This window comes from Carassius carassius, chromosome 14 (genome assembly GCF_963082965.1).
Source record: "Carassius carassius chromosome 14, fCarCar2.1, whole genome shotgun sequence".
Classification (NCBI taxonomy): domain Eukaryota; kingdom Metazoa; phylum Chordata; class Actinopteri; order Cypriniformes; family Cyprinidae; genus Carassius; species Carassius carassius.
The window spans coordinates 6,679,302-6,697,623 of record NC_081768.1 but is presented as its reverse complement, the minus strand read 5'-3'; the positions used below and the strand labels follow the sequence as shown (position 1 = coordinate 6,697,623).

The 18,322-nt window shown below is 37.5% G+C and overlaps 1 protein-coding gene across 1 annotated transcript in view; it reads right to left on the bottom strand.

The window, feature by feature from the left end:
* The window catches only part of zgc:171482 (zinc finger protein), a 98,925-nt gene extending 80,855 nt beyond the window's left edge, over positions 1-18,070 (bottom strand). The window contains exon 1 of the mRNA XM_059565851.1: positions 17,630-18,070. The gene's annotated coding sequence lies outside the window, so the exon portion shown is untranslated. The remainder of the gene's footprint in view (positions 1-17,629) is intronic.
* Between the last annotated feature and the right edge of the window lie 252 nt (positions 18,071-18,322).

The window sequence follows — 18,322 nt, the reverse complement described above, 5'->3', positions numbered from 1 at the left end:
GTTGAGGGCAGTAGGTAGCGAGTACCCTGTTACCTGCTCCTCCCCAATCATGGCGGAGGACAGCAGTCTCTGGTCACCCCTACTCAACCCAGAAGCATGGCAGCGAGCTCTCCGTCCCACCTCGGGCAGCCACTCGTGGTCTCCGCACCTTCCTGCTGCCAGATCTCCTCAGCACAGTGATCCCCCTCAGCAGCTTGTCCCTCCTTCCTCCCGGGTTTCGGCACCAATGTAACACTGTAACATTCGTGTTGACGTTATTCCTCCTTTTATCCTTCCGGAGCTTCGAGACCAGTGAGTGGGGCAGGTGTCGCTCATTATCAATTACTCGCTCCGTTTCCACGGCTCTCGGCTCCGCCCCACTCATCACAAATGCCAATACAAGGATCAGAAGTATCGAAAAAAGTGTCAAGATATATGATTGTATCTGCTTAGCCCTCATGAATGACCTTCAGGGCTCAACGAGAGAATGGCACAGACATTTGCTGGCACAGTAAATGAGCTGAAGTTTTCCACCACATGATTTCATTAGGCCTCTTTAAATAAATGTGCTTATACTGTCTAGAATGACAATTACAAATACCACCGTGTAACAGAATGTAATGCACCATGTGCTGCCATATGTATCAAATGATGCAGAGCATCATGAAGCGCTGTCTTGTGCCTAATATAGAGAGGATTATTTGATTGTCAGATGAAGACATACACATTGGCAGTCATTCTGGACGCTTTCCATGTAATCTGATAATCAGCACTATTACATGCTTTAGTGCTCCAACTGTACGGACTGGGGTTACAGTATCAAAGATCATAGGGTTTTTTTTCACAGCATTCCATATTCACCCAGCAGAACATCAGTCTCTGCAGAGACTCTGATATGAAGGTAGAGAAACGTGTATGTAAATTAAATTAATTTTGGCAGGCTTGAAAGCCTCAGGCTCCCATGACCTGCACCAAATCCCACAGCCACTTCTCTTCAAAGCGACCCTAAAAAGTTGATGAGAATTTTTTTTTTCGCCCATCCACCAGCACGAGAGAAGCATTAAAAATACATCAGCTAAAAGACGAAAGAGATCTGGGCCTCGGTCCTCCCTTCGCAATCTCTTTCCCCACCAACCCCACAGAGAAGAGCACCAGAAATCTCTTCATCTGCTCCGCTTTCTTGTTGCAATTAGGAACATTTCCTGTCTGATTCCGTCCCACAGGTTGACTGGCTGCTGATTAAAACATCAGCAAGAGGGGTTCTCCCTTTTACAGTGATTTTAAATCATGTGCTGTATTGCTGCAAACATTGTTGGCCTGTTTCCATCACTCTTGTGTGGTAAATTAACAATCATGAATGAAAGCAGCTCCACTAATGTGCCATGTGAAGTATGTGAGGTATTTATCTGCCACACACCCTCACATCAGAATAAATGAGGAGAGACAAAAACACAAGTAACAGTGGTTTATATACCGCGCAATCCCTACAGTAATTTCATTGGCTGAGGGCAAATAAATTATAGAAAAATATGTTTAAATTGTTTTTTAAATTTCATAAAATTGTCACTTTTTTATTGCTTTGTATTTTCATTTAACCTTAATTCCAAAAATAAGTACTTGTAACTAGATTATATTATGTTTTAAAATGCCTTTAAGATACTATCTAATTCTTCTTTTTCATCTTTAAGTTTTTCGATTTTAATTTTAGAAAGTGAAATGAGACATCATCATAGATTCATAAATGTAGAGCCATATGTGCTACAGTGTGGTCTTCATCATATGTTATTGGCTTATGCATGGTTTTACAGAGACATGTGCATGCTTTAATTTTAGTATAACTTATCAAGGAGACACACACTAGGTTCATGAAACATTTTTTCCCCCTGAAATCAGCTAACTCTATCAAAAATCAGTGACATTTAAATTCAGAGCCGCAAATACGATGCAGTGACTCACCTGCTCATTAAGAGAAAATGCCACCTAGCCAGTGAGCTAATATAGATTATTCCCTCTCACTATTTGCATAGTCAGATACAGCACTGTATTAACTGAGGACTCCAGCGAGGAGTGAGCTACTGTATTCTTCCATTTCAGAGGGTAATGGACCAGAACATTAGCATCACAAGCTCATTTACAAACTACAGACGGCCCCAGAAGAATGCCTCAGATGGACAGAAACATCATTAAGTTCTCTCAAAAATACACATGCATGGAAAATGTGCTGTGTTGTGTTCATTAATAATCATATATGAGCTAAAGATGCAGTGAACTGACACAGAATGCCCCCTGGCACGAATATACAGTACATTTAGTAAAAAAAAAAAAAATGCAATTGTATGGAATTTAATGATTGTGGAACCATAAATTATTCTTTTGAGGTAAAAGGAAAATTTGGACAAAAGAAATGCAATTCCATTGCCAAGTAATGCAATACATTTATCTCAATAATAAACATACAACGACTCTTGCAAAATATGTATTCACACAGACTTTTACGGAATTATTATTTTTGGTCCTACATAAATTCAATCCAATACATTACAAATAAAAAACTGGCTATATATTAAATAACAATATTGAAAATAAATATTAAGAAACCCTATTAAAATGAAGAAATGTGATGTGACTGGTTTGAATAAATAGTATTATTATTTACAATAATTAGTTAATGCATTATAATAATAACATTAACACTGAGCAATATATAACATTATCACCCTTTGTTAATCTAAGTTAAACTTGTTTCTGTTCACATTGCTCAACAGTGCATTAACTGATGTTGACTATGGAAGCTTGTATTAGCCACACAAATAAATAAAGAAATAAAAAAGGTAAAAAAAACTAATAAAAAAATAAAAAATTATATATATATATAGCTCATATCTCACAGTTCCAGCTTTTCTTCTATTTTTTCCTCAGAACTGCAACTACTTTTTTCCATTAAAAACAGAAAGACAAACATTTATTGCAAGATTGTAAGAACGTTGTCACGGACAGAAGAGAGACACAACAGGGTATGCAGGTAAGTAGATGTTTATTGGAATTATGGAGACAGGAGATGGTATCACACAATCTTGCAGAGGAATAGTTGAGCTGAGTGGGATGTTAAGAGGATGACTTGAGGATATTTGCTGTCCAGACGAAGGGTGGACACAGGAGGAACTGACAGGACACGGATGACAGATGGTGGTAGGTAAGCAGGATGATCAGACGTTCAGGTATTCAGATGATTCCAAGAGTAGTACAGAGAGTAGAGTCGGTGATTCTCTGACGAGACCAGACAGAGAGTGAAAGGAAGTGTGGGCTTAAGAAGTGGCAGTGATGAGCGGGTGCAGGTGTGGTGACTTCAGTAATCTGGTGATAATGAGCGGATGGGCAGAGTCGGGTGATTGGACTCTGATGGTGTGGCAGGTGTTACTGGTGACTCTGTGACACTTGTGATATGAAAATTTGGTCAGTTTCTATCTTGCAATTCTGACTTTTTGCAATAGTTGGAAAGATAAGTCAGAATTTTACAATAAAACTTACCTTTATATATCCCACAGCAGAAATAATATTCCATAGTTAAAAAATTAAAAATTCGATCTTAAATGTCAATGTTGAGAAAAACATTTTTTTTCAGTTTCATTTTCAGTCCTTATAAGTTGTTTACTAATGTTAGCAAATGAAACTTTACTTTAAAATGTACTTTTACTTCAAACTAGTCACTAGTGTTAGTTAGAGATGTGTGGTGGGCGTTCTGGCGCAATATGGCTGCCATCGCATCACCCATGTGGACGCTGCACATTGGTGGTGTTTGAAGAGATTCCTCCTTCCATGTCAAGCACTTTGAGTACCCAGAAAAGCGCTATAATGTAACAAATTACTATTTCATTATTATTATAGTATTTAAAGGGGTCATCGGATGCCCATTTTCCACAAACTGATATGATTCTTTAGGTCTTAATGAAAAGTCTGTAACATAGTTTGGTTAAAACTTCTCAATGTGTAAAACAACACCCCTCTCTTCCAAGCCACTCTCTGAGGCTATGTATACATTAATCCACATACATTTGAAAATGGCGTTTTCGTTTTAAAACGGTCTCTGTTCACAGTAGCATTTTCAAGCAAACGTGTCGCATCCAAACTGAAACATCAGAAAACTTTAAATTCGCTTTCTGCGCATGTGCATGCGTAAATCCTCAGAAAAGCTCACTGCAGAGGATAAACATGGAACACACATGAGATGTTTTCATGCAGTTTTTCTGACAGGATTATTTTATTTGTGAAAATAACTCACCATTCACTGATGCGTCCAGGTCGCACACACATGATTGTAGGTATGATCTAAAATGCAACTGCCCTCATGTTTTGCTGCAAATAGCCATCGCAAGTAAATTTGCTTTCATCTTTGCAGGACTGTAATATGAAGAGTGTACTAAGTAAAATCTATAGCAATAGTGTGAAAATGCATAGCACATAACGTGCACAATACCAGTATAAACACGAATATCTATTGCTATAATATGCGTCACATGACTGAACTTGCATCATCATTTCAAAAGCCTCAGTCTAGATGGAAGGCCAAAACAGAGAGAAAAAGATGCGTTTTCAAACTAAAACGTATTATTGTGGACAGGGCCTGAGGGACTGTTTACTTTAGCTGCATTCATCAGGAAACTTACTAATTAGTGATGTCAAACAGCATCTGAGTTCAGCTCAATTTGAGAAAGGGGAAATGATTTAGCGAGATAACAAAAAGAAAAAAAACATTGGGTGGATTTTTATCATTATAATGTGGTTGTGTACAAACACTACCAACACACATTTCAGTTCAAACAACTTGTAAAAGTGCATGTACCATCCGATGACCCCGTTAACTGTGCATGTATAAATATAGTGTGCATGTAAATTATAATAGGTGATAAATATTATAGTATTAATTACTTTTTTATAGTGTAAGATAAATTATGTTCCATAAAACTGCGTAAACATCAAATGGAGCTGGAACAGGAATTTAAATGGGACTGAAATAAAGCCCAAACCCAACGAGGCATTTCAGAAGTCTCCCACACATCACTGCTGTCCAAAGTCTTTGACCTTTGGGAGCATCCCACTGTCCTTACACCTGCCAAATTCATCACGCCTATCAGTGGAAGCTCTTGGTGAGATTGGCCATTTCTAGCAGAGATGAGAGATGAAGATGGCACGGCAACAAAAGCCTCCAAGCTGGATGAACAACCCCCAACCGCAGAGCTACAGCATGTCAGTCCAAATAGAAATCAGAGCCATGAGAAACACTCTTTCAAACAGCGAGAGACACCAAAGAGCTAATGCCGCTTTGTTAAACTTGCGGCTTAATTTTTTGTGCAGGCTGTTAGTGTGTAGCGCAGATATATTTTCCACGATCTCCTCCATTATTCAGTTTCTGTGCAAGCTATTGCACAAACACTTCCGCTCTTCAGGGTTTTTAAGTTCATTTCACAATGCCCTGGATACGGTCTGGGGATAAATGTGGGCTGTAGCTGATATCGGAGCTTCCAAGATACGCCTTTGAATAAATGCCTATTTACCCCACTTTCAAGATGACAGAGGATTAGCCCTGCTTCCTAAACCCTCTCTAGGAATGATGGAACACACATGCACTGTATATTAGATACATGCTCTCAAACGATAACGCTGAAATCCTGTTTATTCATGTATTTCCTAAAAGGAAGCCGTTTACTTACATTTTAGCCTAAGAGTTTGTTCATTAGATTCTGATATAATAATGTCATAATAATGACAGAGAAACAAGCTGAGGCAGGCGCTACTGAGAAGGTCGTGAAACCTCAGACCTCTAGATTATACAAATATTGATTTTCATATTCAACACTGACTTCTGTTCACTGAGAGTTGGACACTCTAAAATGCCACGCTCTTTCTCTACCACACGTCTCTTGAGAAGCAATCTTCAATCCTACGATCTCAGCTGTTTCGCTAACTTCCACTGACTTGGCCACTGAATTAGACCATAGTCCCTAAAAAATGCATCCTCTGAACTGGTCGGCAAAACTAAATGCTGAAAATGATTGACATGCAGAGACAGATTGGCTAAACAACAGCAGTCTCATTTTTTGACAGGTGTGATATCTCAGGACACTAATTTTGGTAGTCTTTACACCCATCTCTGCTGTTATACAGTTCATATTCTGTGATGTCTCATGTGCTTTAAAATGCTCAGTTTAGTTTATGCACAATGACAGCTGAATGGTTTATTCAAAATCACTGGGTCACATCATGCTTTTACAGGTATTTAATCAGAGATGTCCTTCCAAACAAGTTTGTGCTTTTTCATTTTTTTTTAAATGCCTCCCAAGTCTGTAATGATATTTATTTTTTCATCATCGTCAATTACAAATTACAAACACGTGTGAATATACTGTATAAATAAATTTTGTATTATATTTGCATTAACTATATATATATATATATATATATATATATATATATATATATTCTAAAAATATTAAGATTGTCTATGATACATGCAGTATAGAAGGGCCCTGTACCTTTATTATCGTGGGTGTGTAATTTTAAGCATCTCGAACCTGTAGCACACTTTTATTTACATGCAAGATTTGGTCTTTGAAAGCTATTTTTAACAGATCTTTAGCCATCTTAGCCACTGCTTCCTGCATTGATTTTCAGGCATAGCTGATAGAAAACAAGATGTGTGCTGAATGTCATAACGGTGGCAAAGCGGCTCTGATGTGGCATTTTTTTCTACGCAGAGTCAAAGCCTAAAACCTTTAACACTATAGTTTTGCTGCCTTGCAAAAACTAGTTTTTCATTCTGGAAATGCAAAATATTCACTTTTTGTATTATCTGCCTGGTACAGGCTTTGAGAGATGATAAAAAATAACAACGGTCACTTAGGGATTTATCTTAATTAGGATTAAAGCATGACCATGCTTTATTCATAAAGCCATCATTAAAGAACAATTACGGCAACTCGTTTTCACACATACTGTACTTTGTCCTTCACACCAGGCTGGTATTTTAGAATGATCTTACACACATCTTAATTGAACGTGCTATAATTCTAAATGTCATGAGAATATGGCCTCAGTCAGCAATAAGGCCGAGAAGCAATAACTGCAGAGATGCATTTCAGTAAAAATGTAATTTTCTGTTCTTAACTGCAGCACCGTGCCATGTCCTTGTTTGCAAACCTGTCAGTCACAGTGTTTTATTTTCCCCTCCTCATTTTATGGCATAAAGCCAAATACAGTATATGACTGCCAGATATCTGTAAAGAAAAACCACAGTCATGTGTGTCACTTCCTGCAGGGCATTTTGTAAATTTGCATTTCCCTTCTATGTAATTCTTGGAAAGGCATGTGGGGGAACCAGTTATGCCTACAGGATACCAGCATATGAGGACAGATTCCATGATGTAGCAAGAGCAGAAAGACTGCTGGGGCGCTGGCGCATTGGGCTCCTCATGTGCCAGGAAGCATGGAGCGGCCCTGAAGCTCTACGTCATTGGCTTTGGCACCTCCATGCTTACCCTTACTTGTACCTGGGTTAAAGAGATAATTCACCTACAAATGACAATTCTGTTATCATTTACTCACTCTCATGTCCTTCCAGACCAGAAGAAATTGCTTTCTTTCTTGGAATACATGTTATAAACTCTTAAAGGAACTGTTCACCCAAAAATGAAAATTTGTCGAAGGTGATTTACCCTCAAGCTATCCAAGATATAGATAAGTTTGTTTCTGCATGGTAACTGATTTGGAGAAATTTAGCATGACATCACTTTTTCACCAATGGATCCTCTGCAGTGAATGGGTGCCATCTGAATGAGAGTCCAAACAGCTGATGAAAACATCATGACAATTACAATCTACGTGACTTCAGTCCATCAATTAATGTCTTGTGAAGTGAAAAGCTGTGTGTTTGTAAAAAACTAATACGTCAAGATATTTTAACTTTAAACCGTTGTTTCTTGCCAAAACACTAAGCCCGTCATCATGCTTCATCCAGGTAAAAGTACTTCAGCCTGTTGTCCTGACATTTCAAAATGTACAATCATATTTGTTTTGAACTGTTTTGGACTGTTTTTGCATCTAAATGGTGCTTGATCTGTGCTATTTCTTCCCTGATTCAGACAAGATGACTTTTTCACTGGAGAAAGCAATATTATGGTAAGAGGACTCGTATTTAGCTGGAAACAATGAAATGAAAAACCTCTTAATGATTGGCTTGTTTCTTACAAAGATGTTAATTCATGGACTAGAGTAGGGTGGATTACTCATGGATAATTGTGATGTTTTTATCAGCTGTTTGAACTCTCATTGTGATAGCACCCATATGCAAAATTTCTCCATATCTGTTCGGATTAATTAATAAACTCATATTCTTGGACGCTTAGAGGGTGAGTAAATTTATCTTTTTTTGAGTGAACTATTCTTTTCATAAATAGGTTCCAGAAGAGGGTTTTACTAGTGACTCATTAGCAGAACCGTTTTGGATCCCCCAAGAATTTTTCTGTTAAAAGCACCTTTTTTGAGTGAAGAATATTTCAATACTATAAAGTATATTAGGTGCAATGAAAATGTTCCATGGATGTTAAACGTTCTTCATGGAACCATCAATGCCAATAAGAAACCTTTGTGTTTGTGTGTGTGTGTGGTCCAATTTTATTATACTTTTATGGCACTTTTGTTGTCACTTTTATGAGAAAAATAGCTAGTGATAGCTAATGCATTCTGTAACATTTCTCCCTTTGTTTTACAGAGAAAAAAAAAAGAAACATGATAAAAGTTTGAAATAACATTCCTTTAAGCACCTGGCCATTTCAAAAGAGATAAATCTGGGCTTTTTAATTTGCTTTTTAGCTTTCGATGCTCAAATTTCTACAAGAACAAAGTGATGTCCTTTTCCACCAACAGCTGTGGTGTGGCTTACCTTGAGGTGATATCATTAAAAGCGTAAACAAAACATTAGAGAGAGAGAGAGCGAGATGGAGAGAGAACAAACAAAATCCTGTAACAAAGGCAGACTCGCATTCCTTTCATCCTGTTGGTTCGTTCACACCAGAGCATGCAGTCTATGACTCACAGCCCTATGAGCTCCAAATCTTACAGGACATTTGAAACACAAGTGACAGAAGACAGATAGCAGACAGAGCCATCAACCCAGTAGCACTAGAGATTATACTGCTGCACAAGTATCTGTAGACTCAAACTCAAATACACTAAGATGTGTTTAAAGCAAAATGATATTCAGTGAAGCGATTTCTAGTGGTTCTTGCAATTTATTAAGGGTTAAATGCCTAACACTGTGTAACTCAACCTGAAATGTTTGTATAATGGAAATGAATTATATCAAAATGGTTTTGGTCTGTGTGGTTTGTTGAAGATAAATTCTTCTACATCATTTATACCACAGTGCAATTTAATTTATATTTCATGCAAAACACAGGTCTTTCAGTGTAGATAGCCTCGTTGATTAGGAGAGAAGGATAGACCATCATATAATCTGCTATGTCTTTGCATACATTTGGCTATTTTACAGTAGCTTCAAACGTGTCTCTTCCAGTCAAAATTTTAATTTTACTGACTTATCATTCATCGGATATGAATAATCTTCCTTTTTGATTTGCATTCATTAAGTAATAATGAATTATATATGATCATGTACATTCCATTAAAGCATCTAAGTCACTAGATTATGATTAATAGACATCAGTGCATGGTTATGTGATGTAAAAAACATGGGATTGGAAAATTCCACTATTTTTGCGATCACTTTAATGGAATATTGACAAATGTTATTCCATTTTGCGCAAAAAAATGCATCCTTCCTAATAAACATACAGAACCGGATAGAAGGACAAAATGGCTACAAGCAATAAGTTGTGAGGATGATCAAGGGAAGTTGTGGAATCCCAAGACTAACCATGTGTATGTGTGCAGTCGGCATTTCATCACAGGCAGGCTACGTTAACATTGTGTTCATTATTAACGTTATCAAAACTGTGTAAGGTTATTTCAGAAAGTGGCATGTATATATAATTAGCCTTATCATTCTACCTTAAGCAAAACTATGTAGCCTAGTGTCGAACCTAAACTCGCATAAAAACGCGTCTGCTAAGAGGTGTAGTCTACGTGATACACAGGTATAAGCTGTATACCCACTAGAAAAGGCCAAGGATTTCTGTATACCCACTTAAAAAAGCGTGAGGATACATAACAACTTCATTTTGTGTCAGAACTTTCACACTTTCTTTCATAAATTCACCCAGTCTGTGTTTGCGAAGCGACACGGATCGAATCGCGGAATCCAGTCACAAATGGAACTTGCAGAATGTCACGGAATTTGGTTATTTTTGAATGAATAAATCTAAAGTAGGGCTGTACAATGAATCAAATATCGATATGGACTTGTGTATATGAATATTCAAGTTTAAAGAGACTAAAATTGTTCTACGCATCTCTGGGAATGAGTGCTCAATATGAGCATTTTTGTCATTCAAGTACACACTATGTTCACTGTGTTTTCCCCCACGCCGACTCCACCCTTGCCATGCCAGACTACGCCCCCAACTATAACTAGATGCCGACTGTATGTATAATAGATTTTGGTTAGACTGCCCTTAGTGGATAAAAAGCTGAATTTTTATTATCCATTACTACAGATTTCAGTGTCACTTTACAGATTAATAGTTTATATGATTTATTTATTATTTATATCATTTATATTGATTATTATATATAGTTACTAGGGGTGTAACGGTTCACAAAATTCACGGTTCGGTTCGGTTAGATACAATACACTGGAAAAAATTAGCAGATAAATTTCCTTGATTTTTATAAAAATGTTTTATTTATTAAAACTAACAAAGTATGTTTTTTTTTACATTGAACAATGATGGAGCTATTCTTTACCCATCTTCTATGGTGTTTTCTTAGCAGCATACTGTATAAAACAAAAACAGCTCCTTATAAAAAAAATTAAAATGTTATATTAGTTATGAACAAATACAAAGATGTAACTTTTTATATGGAACTCTATAACTCTTTATATTGAGTGTGTTTTTACTCAATTGGTTCTCTATAGGGCTTATGTTTTTTGGAACAAAGCAGGAATTACGGTCTGTCTGAAATGGGCTCGTGAAGGAATATTGTAACGGGGCTCAATTACATTAAGCATGTTCTTAAAACCTACGTTTTCCACTACAGCACAGTTACTCATTGCGCGGCTCGTCAAGCTATAACTGGCGGCTCGCATAGTAGCTTACAGTATCACACTGCCACTTGCCTTCAGAGCATGTGAGGCGGGAGCGAGCGGGGAGCGCGAGCGGGCGGATCTTGGACAGAGCGCAGAGCGGCAATTTCAAAAGGACGGTGGACGGAGCGTCGCATTTCCCGCTCCAATTTCGCTCTGCCCACACCACAAGTCTGAAGCATGCTCATTCAAGCCTGACCCTGAATCCATTAGTCTTGCATAGTCATCAACAGTAGACTATTTTCAAGCAAAACTCGGCTCAATAATGGAGTTCAAAAAGTAAAATGAGAATTAATACAGGTGTAGCCTATCAATATAAGTCGCACTAAGACTTCTTTAAAACTTTCACTGAGACCTCAAACAGAAAGCACACAGCCTGTCTTTAAATTTGATTTCGTTTTGTATTAATTGTATCTTAATTTTAATCAAGGTTTCATCAACCAATTGTCTGGATTTAATAAGAAGTAAATAGAAAATAGATAACCACGATACGAAGGAGCCGGTGTGAACCTGGAGTTTGTCTCATGAATGAACCGAAACTCAGCGTATAGCCTACTTGCCTCACAGACCCGACACATAGGCTATATATAAAGCTTGAAATGTCTACTTTTAAACAAAACAATTCAAAACGAAAGAAAACAGACTGCTCTCCCTCCCGTATGAAATGTGCATTTCTCTCAGGCGCGTTCACTACTGCGAAGATCACAAGTCAGCATCTTTCTAGACGACAGACATAAAAAAAATTAAATGTCTTCTGCTATATTTTACATATTCATAATCATTAGTAATTTTGCCGGTTCGTTGTGACAGCTTTTAGGTGCCCTTAAATGTAACATGAATGCATCAGCACTGAAAACATAGAGATTTTTTTTTTCTTTTGGGGGCATTTTGTTTGACATGCATGCCAGCTTTCGCTCATCCCACTATTAAAGTAAATCTGTTCTTAAACGAAAATGTATTGGCCTTGTTATTTCTTTTTTGTGGGATGTCCAATTTATATGTAGAAATGCACATTTGCAAAGGTGACTTAGTATGTTGTCGTAAAAGTGGCTCGCCTTTTGATTTTGCTCTGCCAATGTGGCTCTTGTGAAAAAAATAGTGAGGATCACTGCACTACAGAGTAAGGCGCTCGCTCACTCAGTAGGCTACACGCTGAAGGCTCGTTGCAAAATGGCTTATGCGTTTAACAGACCAGTAATAGAAGATCCTCCAATAACCAACAGGTCTGGTGTTTGGGTGCACTTTGGATTCCCTGTTAAACGCATTGGCCATTTTGCAACGCGCCTTCAGCCTGTATTGCTGAGTGAGCGAGTGCCAGCCTAACATTAACATATAAGTTTTTTTTTTTCTTCTTCGGGGGTGTCAGGGGCGTTGCCTGTTACGTCATTTGGGTTATTGGGCTACCTTGTTGAACGCATATCATTATATTTCACTTTTTTTTTTATTTTCCAAATATAATTAATTAGTCCAACGAACCGTTCGGTCCATAATGCGTACCGCGTACCGAACCGAAAGCCTCGTACCGAACGGTTCAATACGAATACGCGTATCGTTACACCCCTAATAGTTACCATTCTAAAATCGCTTATACTGTAATAGATTTTGGGTATACTGCCCCTAGTGGATAAAAAGCTGAATTTCCGGCAGACATTACTCCAGTCTTCAGTGTCACTTTACAACTTAATAATTTATATTATTTATATTTAGATCATTTTTATTTTCAAATATATACACCATTCTTAAATCACTTACACTGTAACAGATTTTATTTATACTGCCCCTAGTGGATAAAATTGGCAAAAAATGCCAGTGATTCACAAGGAAGGATGTACAGACAATATGATTGGTAGGTAACCGCCTAGACCTCCAAAAACATCCTAGAAACCACCTAGAATTTCCTAACAATATCTATTCTCTCCAAAAATACATAAATATAAAATATAAAAAAGCACAGGAAACATGTGAGAATGGGAAATGGGAATGGGAAAACATTCACAACAGAATTCTGTCACCTCTCAAAGCTTTTGGCATGTTGGCTCACATTTTCAGCCCATGTTCCTGTCAGGTGTATGTTGTTCAGCTTACACACTCACACACACACACACACACACACACACACATACACACAAACAAATACACAAAGAATGTATCAGTATGTTCATCTTAGTTACCAAAGGAACTTACAGCTGAAGCAGAGACAGACACTTTGATATGTCTCTGGTTAACAGCATTTACAAAGATCTTGTACTGTACACACCAACACACAGTCAAAAACCACAGAAAAAGCTTTTCAGCATGATATGAGAACATTCGTTTTAAAATAGATGTAGTTTAATGTGCAAGCTCAGATTGCACACTCAAGGAGAAGATATCAGATCTATCATTTACACTGGCAACTCACAGGATTTACATTCTTTTAGTCTCATTTGTCTTTTTATTAGGCTACATCTACAACAACATACCTCATAATGATTACATGGTTTGCATATGATTAAAGTGTGAAAAGCAATTAATGCAGTTCTGGAGATATACTAAAGATGCATGTCTTTGTTTTTGTTTTGTTATTTTTCCTGATGGATCGTCATGCCTGTTGCCATGGAGCAGTGTTGAGAAAAAACACAACTAGAGAGCATGGTCAAAAGATCAGCCTGTCTTAGACAAAAAAGAAAGAAAGGAAAGGCACATAATTATCATTCCCTCTGAGACGGAGCAATTGTGTTGATTAGACAAAAATATGGTGTTTAAACTAGGTCACATGGGTTTTGACTCCACTCGCATTAAGACCAATCAAGGATAATCATATTGCTGTTATCTGGATGGGTATAAGGATGAGTTATGGTGCTCAACTAGTTGACAAGTCATAAAGCAAACAACTAACAGCCTAATTATCCTTTAACCTACTAGTCGATGAAGAAAATATTTTGTTTTGCGCATCCTAACAAGCTGCGGTTCTGCTTGCACACACACATATTAAAGGTCTATTTTAGGTCTGTTGTTATTTTTTGCATTGAATCTCTGTGCAGGAGAGTCAGCGGATTGTGCATTGCATGGTACAGCAAATCATTTGCTCCATAAACTTCCCCTGTGCACCGGCACCATATCTATCATTCAGCACTGATGGGTGTCACAGCTGCAAGAGAATCCCTGCTCACCAGAGATAAATCACAGAGGGCACAGGACAAATATATCTTCTTTAGAGAAAGCCCCATACACCTGCCATCCAGAGGTGTAAAGTATTAAACAATACAGCCAAGCCCAGAAAAAAAACTAAGCAGATTATAGAAGAATAGACTTTTGAACAAAGCGTACAGTATGAACCTGCTGTACATTCCAGCACTGAAATGGAACAAAGGTTTAAAGGGTAAAATACATTTGTAGAATAGAACATCAATCTGTTCCTCAAAGAAAGTTATTTTCTGACTGACCAGAACACTTTATGTCTACTTACAATCAGGGCTCTGAACCGGTTCAAGGAACGAAAACGAAAACCGGAAACGAACGAAATTTTGACAGGAACAGAACCAGAAACAAAATCAAATTTTATAGTTCCGAACAGAATTGAAAATTTGAAATGGCAATTAACCAGTTAATAACGTTATTTTATCGTTCCATTTAATATTTGACATTTGCTGTCAATGAATCATGAATTCCAGAAGTACGTCCTATGCAAATGTGACGCTGAAGCCAGCGAGTGAAATGTCCGCTCAGCTGTGAACTCATCATGGGGAAGTCGCAATGGCAATGCACCGCCCTTAGAGTTTATCTGAGGATATGTGAGATGAATTCAACAGATCACACACCTACAGCATTCTGTGAATGGATCACAGACTATTTTATGGCATTTGTTTGTAATTTTGAAGCTTAAAAAAATGAACCCAAAAAGGAAAATAATACAATCAGGTAATACAAGATGGAGATACATCACTTGCTCTGAAGTAAATGGGTGCCATCAGAATGAGAGTCCAAGCAGCTGGGAAAGCAATATTATGGACAGAGGACTAATTTTAGCCTGGAAGCAATGATTTGAAGCTAACAATCTTGATTGATTTTTTTTTCACAGGACAATAATTATGGACTGGAATGGTGTGTATTACTTGTATTACTGTGATGTGTTTATCAACTGTTTGGACTCTCATTCTAATGGCACCCATTCACTGCAGAGGATCCATTGGTGAGCAAGAGATGTAATGCTAAATTTCTCCAAATCAGTTCTGACAAATAAACAAACCCTTCTACGTCTTATCTTATTCACCTAAGGCTGAATCAATTTTCTGAACATTTTCATTTTGCTCACTTTTTGACTCCCATAGGAACAGAATTGCAGCATAAAGGTTTAGAGCAACATGAGAATTGTCATTTTTGGGTGAATTCCTCTTATAACTCTCTTGCGCTTGTATACATGATCAATTGTTTCATGTTTTTTTTTTTTCTCAAAAAAAAAGCACAATGAGATGAGAGAGGGGAAACATAATTATATAGCAACTGGATTAAGGAGAAGTCAAAGAATGTTCAATTGTAAGTGCATTACCGTTCACACGTTTGCTCAGGGACGAGTCTAAATTACTTTGTGATAATCGACAGCATTCCACACATGCAGTCAATACAGCTTCAGGTATATTTGACCCAGAGCATTACTTTAAATGTGCTACAAATTCAGAAATGGAATATTTCTGACCTTGACAGACTATTTCAGCACTTTAGTTTATTATCAGTTTAAAATCTATCTTTTTATTGCCACTGACATTGCTAGCTTTTTTGGATGATGTTTACTTTCCACAATATACTACTTTTAGAAAACAGTAACAACAGCTAAATGATACCATGCCTGACTGCAAATGATTGTATTAATATAGAATATGTGTTGATAGATGTTTATCAACATTCTACAGAGGCTTTGAACATGGCTCAACCAAACAGAGTTTTGTGTTATGGTGTGTATTTCTGTGTTTTCACAGATGATGGGATGCAGTTAGCGTACAGTTGGATTATATTTAAGCATCTACAAAATTAAAATGTAAATCAGTTCATCCCTGGCTATAAAGCTGCTCTGCTCTTTGAATACTATAAAACAGTGTGAAAGTTTATGGAAATATATCAGAGACGGTATAAGTAGCTGACAGCAGGTCCTACAGGACTGTAACAGAATTCTGACCTGAACCAAAAAAAAAAAAGAAAAACATCCACACTAGACACACTTCTAATCAATTTCAGTTTAAAAGCAAAAGACAGGGCTGGAAAGCAGGGGTGTTAAAGTGAGAGCTTGAAGTGTGTTGTAAATAACATTTTGGCAGCATAGTGCCATCTGTGAACAGTATGAATCAAGGTGGCAGAGGCTGAAGATGTCAGCATGCTTCTATTCTTTCAATTAGTTTCAAATGCCCATAAAACAGACATTACAGCACTCTAACAGTATCTATTTCTTCCTGCATTCAGTGTCCTGTGATAAATGGTAAATTCACTCTTACCAATCAACGGCTTATGTTGACAGTTACAAGATATATTTTGCATCTTGTTAACATGAACGTGTTCTCAGGACTAAGGTAACATAACACTGAACGGCAGCTCTTATCTGCGGATGTGCTTATATGTGTCTGAATGGATAAAGATCAATGCAACTAAAACTTTAACAATCTCAGGTTTCTCAAGTACTTGCCGATTGTGCTTAAACTTCAGTTTAGACAGAATCTTGACACTTAAACGCACTGATACTGGTTTGAAGAAGAATATAGTCTAATAACAGAAGTAACATATTTAGCCATAATAACAGAAATTAAAGAATATACAAATTATGGAGGAGAAAGTTTTATCTGAATGATCTGAAAAACTCCAGTTATAATAGGCTACTTCTTTTAACAGTGGTTTAGTATGTTGGTTTCAAACACTTTTAAAACAGTTGTAAATATTAATATTGTTTTGCATTGTACAAACAAAGTGAAATTTTTAACAGTTTGTTGGCAAATCATTTATTTATTTATTTGTTATTTATTTTTTTTATTTTTATTTTTTTTGTGTGACAATTGCTATGCTGTTGTGGACGATGCTAATTTTTATTTTTACTTTAGATTGGCTAATGAAAAAAAAAATCTGTCAATAAACAGAATGTTCGGATCCTGGCAACTAAGTGTGACAATATACCCCGCTTCCAACGTGCGTTTTCCTGTGCAGTAATGCAAATCTTCAGAAGATTTGTGTATCCAGCCCTTTTTTAAATTCTGACGGTTCCCAAATCAGACCTACGAAATATTTAGCCTAGTGGAGTAAGAAGTGTGACAACTAGTCCCAGTCTTCTCTATTCCTGTAGAGCATCACTGTTGCTGTAAGGAATCTCCTGCACTGAGTCAACTCTAAACAACATCCCCCTCGTTATTTATAATAGTGTGTGTCTGAGCTCACCTTGCGCTAGATCTGATATGATCTACTGGTATCCGGCAGTCCAGATCTGTGTCTGTGATCATCAGCTGGAGTTAGAGACAGATTGCACCTGTATCCGGCAAACTTCTTTTCTTTCACGGCTCAGTTCGGAGCTCAAGCGGTTTCCACAGAACACTTTGGCGAAAATGTTGTAGAACCAACCCCGACAATGTGCTATCATAATATCTGGTCCTCGCCGGCCATAAGCCGTGAGATGGTAAGCGATTATCGGAGAACGCAGAGAGAAGCGCGCGGCGACGCCATCAAACTGCGCGTAAAGCGAGAGCGCACCGATATAAGAGCGCGGGCACACACGTCAGTAATCCAGAGATACTACTAGCAGAGATATGGATTACACTGCGCTCACACACAGACTCCTGCTCGCGCGGGTGTCATTCTCACAGCTCGTTTGCAATATTGGTCGTCCCTCTAGAGAAGTGACTGTAACGGGTTACTTTTGTGGTGTGTGGTGTTGTAAAACTGTTACTGCGTGACGGTACCATGGTACACTGATGGCAGCATGGTGTATCAGATGTATTGCATGGTACTTGGTATTTACATATACTTCAAGCAATACAGTTGCGTAAAACCATAGTAGTATAATTTTAGTTCCAATGACCGCATTGACAGTCGCAGTATGTTAACTTCATTAAATTAATAATTAAAAATGTTCCA